Here is a 12,387-nt window from a genome sequence, read left to right as displayed (position 1 = left end):
CCACCCAGAAAGTACTATCTTAGTTGGAGCCCCCCCCCCTCACGTTACAAGATGCTCCGCCGCCACTGGACCATAGTCGACCAAAGGTTGATACCCCCTCCCTCATGACTGAGCCTACACTACGCCACTGTCTATCATTATAATTTATAATAATTACAGAAAGAGAGAGAAAGAGAGGAAGAGAGAGAGAGAGGGGGTGGGGTAGGAAGAGAGAAAGGGGCCATGTCTTTGTAGTTTAAAAGTCATTCATTAGGACGAATTATTTTTGTTTTAATCGTCATGTTCATGTTTCTGGAATAAAGACAAAATAATGCTATCAATATGTGTATAATATGTTTTAGAATAAAATGAGACAATACAGAAAACAGATCTATGAAATTGTCTTTAAAGGTAGGTATCCCTTTTGCAGCCAACTGCCAACATAAAATATGAATTTGTCACCTATGTCCTATCTGAGAAATGTTAACTTTAGCAGTGCCCTACTATTCAAATTTACCCGTTTACTTTTTAGACTTCACTGTCAGACACTATTGAGTGACTGACTGACCTTTTTTCTTTGGTAATAACATACATAAAATGAGCTGTAAATGATATGAGCTTTTGTACACATCACTAGCCCGCTTCTTGTAATGGTCAAAATTAAGCTGCTGAAATCTTTGCGCAGCTCAAAACGTACGACCGCACGTAACAAGGCTCTGAAAATCAGACTATTTTCGACGCATAATTTAAGGAGCGCGTATCGTAAATTCCTACCGGTCGATAGAATTCAATAAAGGGGCAATTACCAGTTCTAATCTTTTAAAGCTTATCTGCCGTAGTTTACAGGAGGGATTAGACCGCTCTGCAAGGTCACTGGACAGGTGGTTATCTCATCAACTCAGCTCTCAGTTAACATAAGAAAGAGAGGATCATGGGGGACCAATGGTCACCGATTAGGCATCGTTTGTTATATAGAGGGAGCAAGTAGCTACCAGTAGTGCAGTGGGCCTTTAAGAGGAGTTTTAATTTGGTATTATCTTTTGTTTACCCAGGATTTACATAATGCTATATTTTCAGCTGACAAAAGGGACACACCTCCTTTAAGAGAGAAGGAGCGATGATTTCTATCGAAATGAAATGAAAGGGTGTGTGTGAATTTTAAGGATAAATTTACAATTGATATCGATCATGACGGCCATATTGAAGGTTTTGAACAAAACTCATGAGCTTCAGGGGACCTGGGTAACTAGCATAATCATTGTTTCACTTCATTATTACTAAAATCTATGAAAGTTATATCTGGCCCCAACATATATAAGTTCCTATCGCTGGTCTAATCATACTTCTTTGAACAAACAATAGAATGCTAATAGGAGACAATTGACAACTTTGAAATCTATTATCACTAGTGAAATAACAAAATGAGCCTTCGGGAAGCTGCAGTGAGTGAATTAAGGCAGATTATACGCAAATAATCGGTTTATTATTCAAAGCCATTAAAAAAATATGCAGAAAAGGTTTACATTATCCATGTCGTACACAAACATTTTGTTAAAATTATTAATGTCATGGCTAAACCAAGGCTGCGCCACTGCCGCGACGGACTTAAAAATAGATTTACCGATTTATTGTTCACTTTCACCTCAAGGGCTGCCGCAACAAGACGTGTTTTTTTCCGCTGTCTGCGCAACAATTCGCTTCTTGGAGTAAGAAATTATATTTTACTTCTAGTTTGATTGCTGGGGCTTTTTCTCTTCTTACTTGTATTATTTCCGTATTTTGGTTTGGGGTACGATTTTGGACAGTCATTATGCATTTGTTTTTGTCGCTTGAACCCTTTACCATTAATCAAAAGCTGTTTATGAATAGCGTCCCTACAGATAAAACTAGCTGATACAAGCGCTTCATATTGTAATAACTAATGTTGTTTTAACATTTCAGATTTTTTTAATTTAAACCTGTCAAAAGTGTTGGGAACCCCAAAAATTTGATAGCAAAATTTCACTTAAATTGTATCATAATCTGAAAGAGGATGTCATTTGAGACACATTTTTGGAAGGATTTTCAACCAAAAAAAATGTGTTTGGAATTGAATATTGAAGAAAGACTACAACATTTAGGTTTCCTGCGGGGGAGGGATCTTTACAGAAGTGTATCTTAAATGACATCCTCTTTCACATTATGATACAATTTAAGTGAAATTTTGACATCAAAACTTCGGCGAATTTGGGGCTCCCAACACCTTAAAGGATCCTTAAATGGTGATAATATGGTACATGTATTGTATTGTATTTATTAAACTTCATTGACATACATCAATAATCTGTTTATAAAAAAGAAAATCATATAAATCAATTTACAATTTACAATGCAATGTAACGAAACATTATACTTTTTGTAAAAATTTATATCATATCAATCAATTCACAATGCAGTGTAGCAAAACAGAAGGAAAATTGTATACAGCAGAAAAACTCTTTTTTCTTCTTGTAATCACATGACACATAGTGCATAAAGTAAATAATACAATGTACTATGATACATATATAAAACCTAATATAGCAAGTTTCTAAATAAATTATTACTCATGCTATACAAAATAGGCAAATCAGGTACATGGAATGCAATAGATAATCGTTTCGCCTAAAATGAATGACGTAATAGTACCTATATATATATATACATATATGCGACCTACTGTGAAATTAAACCAAACACGTAAGGTTTTAAAACAAAAATTGCCTTGTCTATATAGGCGGGGTCATTGTCGTTTAATACATTTGGTCGAATACAGAAAAGAAATATACAGGAAATAATAGGGTTGTTTACTTGTTATTTAAATAATTGTATAAGGAGTTTTTTTTTTTTTAACTTAGTAGTTACATAGTATCTAACAGTTACCCCTTACTGCAATTATGTTTTTGGTGATCGAAAAGAAAAAATCTATTATATCTTTATTGTCTAATCTCATTATATATATGAATTATTCTTGGCATTCCAAATCACTAACATCTTCTTCAAAATTGCTAATTTTTTTCAAGAAAATATATTCGTAAATCGTTATATTTATCACATTTCATGATCACATGGAATTCATCTCCTACTTGATTCATATTGCAGTCTTCACAGAATCGTAGATAAGGGGGCGTTTTTCTCGTCTTTTATATTCCTATGGGTAAGTTGTGTACGCTCAGTCGTAGTTTGGTCATATTTTTTCTTTAATTAATATTTGGTATATGAGATGAATGCTTTTCTTGCTTGATTGTCTGAAGGTTCTGAGTTTATTTCCGTTACGGGTTTCCCTATCATCGAATAAATCTAGTTTTAAATGTTCATCAATTCGTCTTTCCAAACAAAGTTTACATAGCTCGACAGCATGTTGTTGAGAAATTGGTATATTTTTAGGGTCTAATACGGTCTCATTTCCATTATTACTACAAATATTTAGTAAACTTAATATATCCCGAATTGGCATTAACCAACAGCTTTGTTCGTTATTTAGTATTTTTTTGTTTTCTTCAAAAAGGATTTATAGACAAGGTCATTTTCATCCAAACTTCGTATTTGTATCCAATATTTGAGCATGTTTATTGCTTAAAGTTTATTGCTTAACGTTGAGGATTTCTTCCAATGTTCGGCTAGATTGCTGCAATCTTTATTATAATAAAGTCCTGTTTTCCCTGTATTTTCTTTATGTCTGTTGCACAAGCTCCCAACATTTCTGATCCATAAAGCAAAATAGGTCGTATAGTTGCATAAAAAAGGTATAATAAGGCTTTAATCCTGGGCGTATAATTGCCCAAAGATTTATAAAGTTTAAATAATGATATCATGGCCTTATCCGCTAAGTCCCTTGTCGCCATTTAAACGATCCAATATTACTAAAAACAATGCCTGAATATTCATTTCCTTTACCGAGCTAAGTTTTTTCCCTTTTATTTAAATTTCACTTTTATCATTTAACCTGCCTGATTTATTAAATATTAAACGTAATACAAAGTTTTGGTATGGGTTTATGACTTTGGTTCAAATGAACATATTGATCGCTGTCGCGATTAAAATCGAGTCTGAAGTTATGCAATTGTGAATATTAAACTCTGTATGTTGTATAGATCTCTCTCAAGATTGATTTTACTTCAGCTTCAAAACAATGTTGTTTTTTTAAAATAAAATCATGATTATAATGATATAGTTGTTTCGTTGAATGGTAATATTATTGATCGTTGTTCTTCTTTAAAAAAATTGGATGTGACTATTGATAATAAGTTATCCTTTAATGAGCATTTTGAAGTCATTTGCACGAAAATGTCTAAAAGTATAGGTATTCTAAATAAGTTAAAGCATTTCCCACAAAATATACTCAAAATGATCTATAATTCCAGTTTTTTGCCTTATTTTTAATACTGTAACCTAGCCTGGAATTCCTCGGCTACATATTCAATGCTACGTTTATACAGATTACAAAAAAGGGCAGTGAGAATCATTTCGCATGCTAATTTTCTCGCCAATACAAAGCCGTTATTTAATAAACTGAATATGTTGAATATATTTGATGTTTCTGATTATGAAATTGCAACTTTTATGTACTTATGTTTTAAAAATTACATACCAAACAGCATTTTAGATTTTTTTTTCAGAAGTTATTCTGTAAATCTTCAATCTGGTCTTGTACTCATACTCTCTTTTTATCCTAATTTCAAATTTTCAGTTTTTTCTGTAGGTGGCATTTCCTTCCTTTCTAGCTGCCTCCTCATTCACATAAATACTCACTTTTGCTATGTTTTTGTCCAGATCACCTTATTTTGTACTTTTATCTTATGTAATGTTTGTTTATTTTGACTATATATCTTGTGACTTTGTATGTTATTGTATCTAAATGTTTTTTTATGATGAATGGACTTGAAACTTGATTATCTTATCTTATCTATCTATCTTATAGTATGGCCGCAGGCACTATTTGAAAATTTTATCGGGAGCATCGATAAATTTGATATTTTAATTTTTTGAAATCCTTAGCGTTTTAGAGGCTAATTTTTCAAATTTGCTTATTTTAACACTAGGTTTCGCAATGGTAATGAAGATTTTGAATTTCATAATCCAATCCTGTTGAAATATTACCAAAATTTGTAATACCTTTAATATTTTACATCCAGGAGTTACAATAAAACTTGTACTCACATGTACATGTACCCGTCTGGCATTAAGATTGTTGAAATTTCTATTTGATTCTTTGTCTTAATAGTATTAACTTCATCTCTAAGTTACCATGCTCAAAACTTGTTAATTTGAGTGACTCAATAACTGTTGTTTGATAAAGATTCCTTAGATCGTATATCTGAAATGGCCAAATCCATTCTCTTAGGCAGGCCCGAAACTAAGGGGGGGGGGGGGTGCGTGCGCATCCCCTCCCACCCCGATAGCGACAAGAGGTCTGTGAACAAAAAACATCTAAGGAGGAGGATGCTCATTTATAGTTAAAGGAAACAATGCAACGATGCAAACAACATAGGTAGGACACATTTACTAGCTGAAACCGTTGCGGTGTTCAAATTGTATATAAAACTTGATTTCAGACAGGAAAATGCCAAAGTGTTTTACTTACCCTGGGAGGGGGAACACCAGAACCGGCGCTCCTGGATCACCTCTGAAAAAATTGCTGTTTTTACTTTGACGCTTGCTCCTTTTCTTTTCTTATAAAGTCCTTTCCCCGGAAAATGAACCCCCGGAAAACTACCCCCAAGGACAATTACCCCCCCCCCCCCCTCGGTGAATTACACCCCGAGGACAACTACCCCAAGGACAATTACCCCCCCCCCGGAAATTACCCCCGGAGAATTACCCCCTGAGGACAACTACTCCCCCCCCCCCCGATTAGGCAAGACATTAGGCAAGAGTTACCGTCTGTGTATCACTAGCTAGCACACCCCCCCCCCCCTCCCTCTCCCCGTTGTGCGTTAGGCAAGAGTTACCGTCTGTGTTTCTGAGAAGATTGATAAACGGTTCTATTATTTATTTCCCTATACCAGACGGTTATTTCTGTCTCATTCATCTCCAAAACGAAGTGATCATTGATGTGACATATAAGAGAGTGGATTTCCACTACTATCCATTTAGAGCTGGGCTCATATTAACAAATCATTACTATAAGCCTAGTTGTCAACTAGTATATAATAGTTGTCAACTTGCTGAGTAAGGATATGAATATGAGCCCGAGTGGTGTTTCACAAAGACTTAGATTGCCTTAAGTTGGACTTGAACTACAGCAGGCCATTCATGCCACTGGTTGCTCTCACCATTCGTCTCTCAAGGGAAATCCCGAATCTACATAATTTACATTTTTTGATAGTTCATTGTTGAAAAAAAGAAGTTACATTGTAAACTTAAGTTTTTTAAGACTTGGACATATCCTACGGTAGGCGATCTTTGCCCTTAAAAGGTCTTGAACCAGATGTAAAATTAGAGGAAAAAACCTTATAAATTGTGATCTTTAGATAATATTTTTTTTTTTCCTTCAGTAATCAAAAAATGTAAATTCTGTAGATTTGTGACCACGATGTGTACGTTCCCTGAGAGACTAATGCCAGGAATGGTGAGATCAACACGTGGCATTAAAGGGCTTGCCACAGTTCCAGTCCAACTTAAGTCGATCAGGTATACAATAATGATGGCTTTACTCTAGCTTTTGGTAAATTCTTAGAAATATTAGATGAATCGTTCAATTCCAACTTACCATTACAGTGTCTTGCTCAAGCTTACCACAACAAGGTGCCTAGATCTCCTTGGATTTCGAAAACTCTTTTAAGGTCCATAAATAGAAAAAAAACAGATTATTATATATATATAAAGCTGAACCAAACGAAAATAATAAAAGTAAATATACTCATCTATCGGAATAAGCTAACTGTTATACTTCGCATAGCAAAAAAACAATATTATTACCGTCAATTCGATATCTTCAAGTCCGACATCAAAAGTACATCGAAGGTAATCAACCAATCTGACTATTACAAAAAAATGTATGTTGATGGTGAACATATGAAATTTTATCGAACGAAGGGCGATATAAATGGTTTACATTCATCAGTGACATCACGAGTTCGCGGCGGCTTCTCTTCTGTGATGACCCTTAGCGGCATCTTGATAGAAAACAATAACGTGCCGACACCCTTTGAGTCAGCCGCGCGGCTTCTTTCATGTACGCGTATCTATAAAAGGAATGTGCGCAATGTATGTTTCGAATTTATATATGGAATTATTTTAGCCGGGATATATTGGTTCTCACGGTGTTGGCGTGAGAATCCTCATTCACCTTGCACATTTTTTAGAGGATGGTCATAGACATTATTCGGTGGCAAATTAATTTATTGGACTTTATTGAGGAAACATTGTAGTCGACAACTATTATACTTCGATTCCACATCGGATTTACAGAAGGGAACATTTTAATACAACTTGGTTCTTCAGAGTAATTATATACGGCGACGGGATCTTGAATTGTGTACATTTGGAGTTCATAATTGGTTAACTTTATATTAGCTACATAATTTTGTTAATTGTATCATCGCGTCGGGAATTATAATGCCGAAGGCTAAGCAGAAATCCAGTGACCAGGTGGACAACTGTTGACCGAATTGGGTCCTCACGTCCACGGAGAACTGCAACTGCAACAGCTCCGCCTTCCCAGCCCGTATCAGAGCCTCTCGTCCAGGCACCGCAGCCGAATCCCGGAGTGGAGCAGCGGGGACCGGGTCCATCCGCAAGTGAGTACGATTCTAGGCCGTTGGTTTGCGCGGGTATTGATACATTAAACTCAATTGGAGGCCCTGAGCAGGCGCAGCAGGTGGGGCTTATGATCAATGCCCCCCCCCCCTTGTTGGCAACTCCTCGGGAGGTGCTGGGGTCAGCTGTTCCTCGCGCATTGCGGGATAGAATCTGGAAAGGCGAGTTTGTTGATTTAGGGGCCTTGCTAAAAAATGTCCCCGTTCCAGACGGCAGCGCACCCACGGTTATTGCCCTGTCGGGGTCGACATTGGAGGTACAACCGCAGCGAGGGGTGCCGCGAATAACCTCAATAGAGCAATGGACCAGCGCATTTTTGGTATTTGCGTCTATATACACCGAGCAGCATATAGTTCGGGCCTTAGAGATGTTTAAGTATATGGACACCGTCCGGACGGCGGCTAGATTTGGCGGCTACGGCTGGCGCACATACGATGCGCAGTTTAGGCTGAGGCAAGTAAGAGAATCCATTAGATCATGGGCTGTCATTGATAGTGAATTGTGGCTCATGACTGCCACAGCACCATGCACGCATTCAACCCCCGCCTATTACGGTGATGCAATTCGTGAAAGCGACCCCTTCGGCCAGACAAATTAATAGTGTTTGGTCCTTTTTGGATCTGCCAGTAGCACGATTTACTCACATTTTTTTTTTTTTTTTTTTTTTTTTTTTTTTTTTTTTAGAAAAGGCGCGGCCACATCAGCCGCTATGACCGGTTTGAAGCAGGGGAAATTGAGAATACGGGGCGCTGGTCCTCGGACGCGCATAAGAGATATGTTCGTATTAATATGCTACCTGTTGCATAATTCATGATGTATTGTACCATATTATTTCTTTAATCATTTGAGTTAAAGGAAGTGTGTTAAGAAAAATTATCAGTTATTTGGGTAGACTTATATGTTTGAATAGTATGTATAATTGATTAATGTTTATGCACGAGGCAGTTGAAGATTAATAATGTTACAATTTATTGGGGATTTTGAAACGAGTAAATCATCAACAACAATGAGCTGCCGGAAGTTTTTCTTTCATTCCTGCTGTAGGTTGCCAGTCAAGTACGATCCTGCTCATAGGCGATTCCATGATCCACTGGCTAGCCGCCTTCGCGCATCGTAAGGGAAAACAAGGTTTGGGGTCGTCAGCCAACGTCGTGTGGAGAGGAAGGAGGGGCCTTAAGCTAGGTCAAGTTATTGGACATGTCCAATGGGTGCTGCCCGGTATCCAGGTTTCCTCTCCGTCGCACATCGTTTTGCACGTGGGGACGAACGACGTCGGGCAAGCTAAAAAAGACGAATTATTCTTGCTTTTGGATACAACACTCGGACAATTGCACGAACATTTCCCCAATGCCCGCATCATTTGGTCGGATATTTTGCCTCGCAGGACCTACAGCGGCTTCAGTAAAGACGAGCAGCCCAAAATTGATCGGACGCGGCGAGCTCTAAACAAGCACGCCAGGCGCATATGCCGCACGATCGGGGGCAGTGCTTTGACTCACCTGGGCATCAGGCACGAGCGGCGCGAGCTGTTTAGGAATGATGGTATTCATCTCTCCGAGACCGGAAATAATATGTTTCTTCATAGCCTTATTAAGGGGTTGGAAAACATGGCATAGATTTTCGTGGAGTTTTTTGTTATTCAAGTCATAATGAAACGTAGTAATCACGTTTGTTTCGGGTAATTGGTCTAATTTTATTTAGCTCAAGCTTTGTAATTACAAAACTCGTACGCTATAGCAAAAGAGACTTATCAGGCTAGTGGTTTTTATTAAGATGTTAAGTTGATTTATTTAACGTATAGATATATATATATATATATACAGTATATGTTTCCCCATTTTGATGTTTAAAGGTAGTTATTAGGTTTCGGGTAATTGGTTTATTTAGCTCGAGCTTTAAAAGCATAAAACTTTTATGTAACGCGAAAGAGACTTATTAGGCTAATGGTTACGATTAACATGTTAAGTTTATTACATATATATATACCCGGATTTTGATGCTGTGTATTTCAGTCAATGAAAATTACAAAGCTTTCTCATGAGCTTGGTCACAGTTGGGACCATGAACGCGTTTTTCATTGAAGACTGCTTTTGGTTTAAGATGAAAGGTAGTTATCTCGTTATTTTGATTAATTGGTTGATTTAGCTTAAGCTTTGAAATTTCAAAACGTGGGTATTGAAAAGATATGGTAATTGGTTGAATGCATTATGTTCAAGTTCAAGTTCGCGTACTTTGTACATATATATATATATATATATATAGCCGTTTTGTGGCTTTGTTTTATTTACCGATTATTGCAGAGTGTTTTCATGAGCTTCGTCACAGTCGCGGCCATAAATGTGCTTTAACTTATAGTTTTTGGTCGGAAACGGAAGGTACATGTAGTTATCACGTTATTTTGGCTAATTGGTTGGATTCAATATGTTCACGTTCAAGTTTGTGTACTTAGTTCATATATATATATAGCCGTTCGTGGCTTTGTTTTACTATACTTACTGTTATCGCGGAGTGCTTTCATGAGCATAGTCACAGTCGAGGTCATTAAGGTGTTTAATTTATTGTTTTTGGTTGAAAACGAAAGGTGGTTATCACGTTATTTTGGTTAGTTGGTTGATTTAGCTCAAGCTTCGAAATCGCACAACGTTGGTATTGAAATGAAATTAAGGTAATTGGTTGAATTCAATAGGTTCAAGTTCGTGTTCGCGTTTAAAACGCGTAGTGAAACGAAAGTAACCCATTAGAATTTAGGGTGAAATTACTATGTCAGTTTATATGCGTACATTACGCGATAAAAATATATACGCTCAGTGGCGGCGGGCGGTGCCCGTGTGGCGGAAATTGGCATTTTTGCCTCTTCGCATATATATATGTGTATGTGTATATATGTTAATATATACATATAAAGGTTATTATGTGTATTACGCACTGCTGCAGAATACCCCATGGGAAGGTTGTGTTTTGGAGAATATGATTTGGATTATTTTAATTGGCCATTGTATCTTGCAGAGCTCAATATTTATTGGTTTCCGGTAAGGGCCCCGATGATAACAGGTATCCTGTTTATTTATAACATGTACCCGCCTGTAAAGTAGGCATCTGTTCGCCTGTTTAATGCAGTGGAACCGTGTGTCTTCTTTGTATGCAGAGGGGTGTTATACGTATAGCCCACTTTGTGGTACTCACAGTTAAATTCCATATGAGAAGGTAAATTCTGTTCGCCCTCTTTAATGAGGAAACAGTGTCGCCTTTTTACGGGCTGTGGGGGGTTGTACACAAGTTCTCGTCTGTTGACGGCCCTGATGCAGAGAGTACTTTGGATTGGACATGCCGGCTCCATCCAGTTTTTCAGAGCTCAATATTTATGGTTTTCCGGTAAGGGCCCCGATGATAACAGGTATCCTGTTTATTTATTTATAACATGTACCCGCCTGTAAAGTAGGCATCTGTTCGCCTGTTTAATGCAGTGGAACCGTGTGTCTTCTTTGTATACAGAGGGGTGTTATACGTACAGCCCACTTTGTGGTACTCACAGTTAAATTCCATATGAGAAGGTAAACTCTGTTCGCCCTCTTTAATGAGGAAACAGTGTCGCCTTTTTACGGGCTGTGGGGGGTTGTACACAAGTTCTCGTCTGTTGACGGCCCTGATGCAGAGAGTACTATGGATTGGACATGCCGGCTCCATCCAGTTTTTCATGTGCAGATACTTGTATAAATTGATCAAAAGATTCGAAAATGATACCCGGGTCCTTCCCTGGGGCAGATTGGAGCAGTGTAACGTTTAAGTAAACGTATTTTATATTCAGTTGGGAAAGTTTGTGTCGTAGTTGTTATTATTGTCATGATGTTGATATTCAGGGTAACAAGATTCCATCCTCTATTAAATCTCAAGTACCCGCAAAAACGCATCCCGTTTCATTTGTTACTGTGAATGTAAGAAATTTTATCGAACGAAGGGCGATATAAATGGTTTACATTCATCAGTGACATCACGAGTTCGCGGCGGCTTCTCTTCTGTGATGACCCTTAGCGGCATCTTGATAGAAAACAATAACGTGCCGACACCCTTTGAGTCAGCCGCGCGGCTTCTTTCATGTACGCGTATCTATAAAAGGAATGTGCGCAATGTATGTTTCGAATTTATATATGGAATTATTTTAGCCGGGATATATTGGTTCTCACGGTGTTGGCGTGAGAATCCTCATTCACCTTGCAGATTTTTTAGAGGATGGTCATAGACATTATTCGGTGGCAAATTAATTTACCCTCCACCAACCCCAACTTCATTTTCCTCCTTACGTTTTTCAAGTGTATTCGATAGTATGTTTTACCAAATATTATGTGGTCAGGAAGCGTGTCAAGTGATTAACATAACGGATTAATCATGTTTGTTTTTTCCCCTCAGTCAAGTAATCTTGATGTCGAAGCAATGCTTGGCAGGTTGGGGATTTCCTGCATCACAATTAAAGGAGATTTTATATATAACAACGTTGTTGATATAGCCGAGTATCAATTTTGGTCTCAGCTCGTTATACCATATTTTGTCGTTGTTGTTAATTCGATTATATATATTGGCATTATTGTTTTGCAAGCAATACGATTTTGTAATAATGGTTTTGTTGGTCTAGGA

At 37.5% G+C, this 12,387-nt stretch overlaps 1 protein-coding gene across 1 annotated transcript in view; it reads left to right on the top strand.

The window, feature by feature from the left end:
- Positions 1 to 1,631: 1,631 nt before the first annotated feature.
- bf (complement factor B) overlaps positions 1,632 to 12,387 on the top strand; it is a 66,083-nt gene continuing 55,327 nt past the window's right edge. Inside the window, exon 1 of the mRNA XM_011670821.2 lies at positions 1,632 to 1,685. The gene's annotated coding sequence lies outside the window, so the exon portion shown is untranslated. The remainder of the gene's footprint in view (positions 1,686 to 12,387) is intronic.

This window comes from Strongylocentrotus purpuratus, unplaced genomic scaffold (genome assembly GCF_000002235.5).
Source record: "Strongylocentrotus purpuratus isolate Spur 01 unplaced genomic scaffold, Spur_5.0 spur5_scaffold_4, whole genome shotgun sequence".
Taxonomy (NCBI): domain Eukaryota; kingdom Metazoa; phylum Echinodermata; class Echinoidea; order Camarodonta; family Strongylocentrotidae; genus Strongylocentrotus; species Strongylocentrotus purpuratus.
Note: the sequence above shows the minus strand (reverse complement) of the source record. Positions and strands in the feature narration are given on the sequence as shown.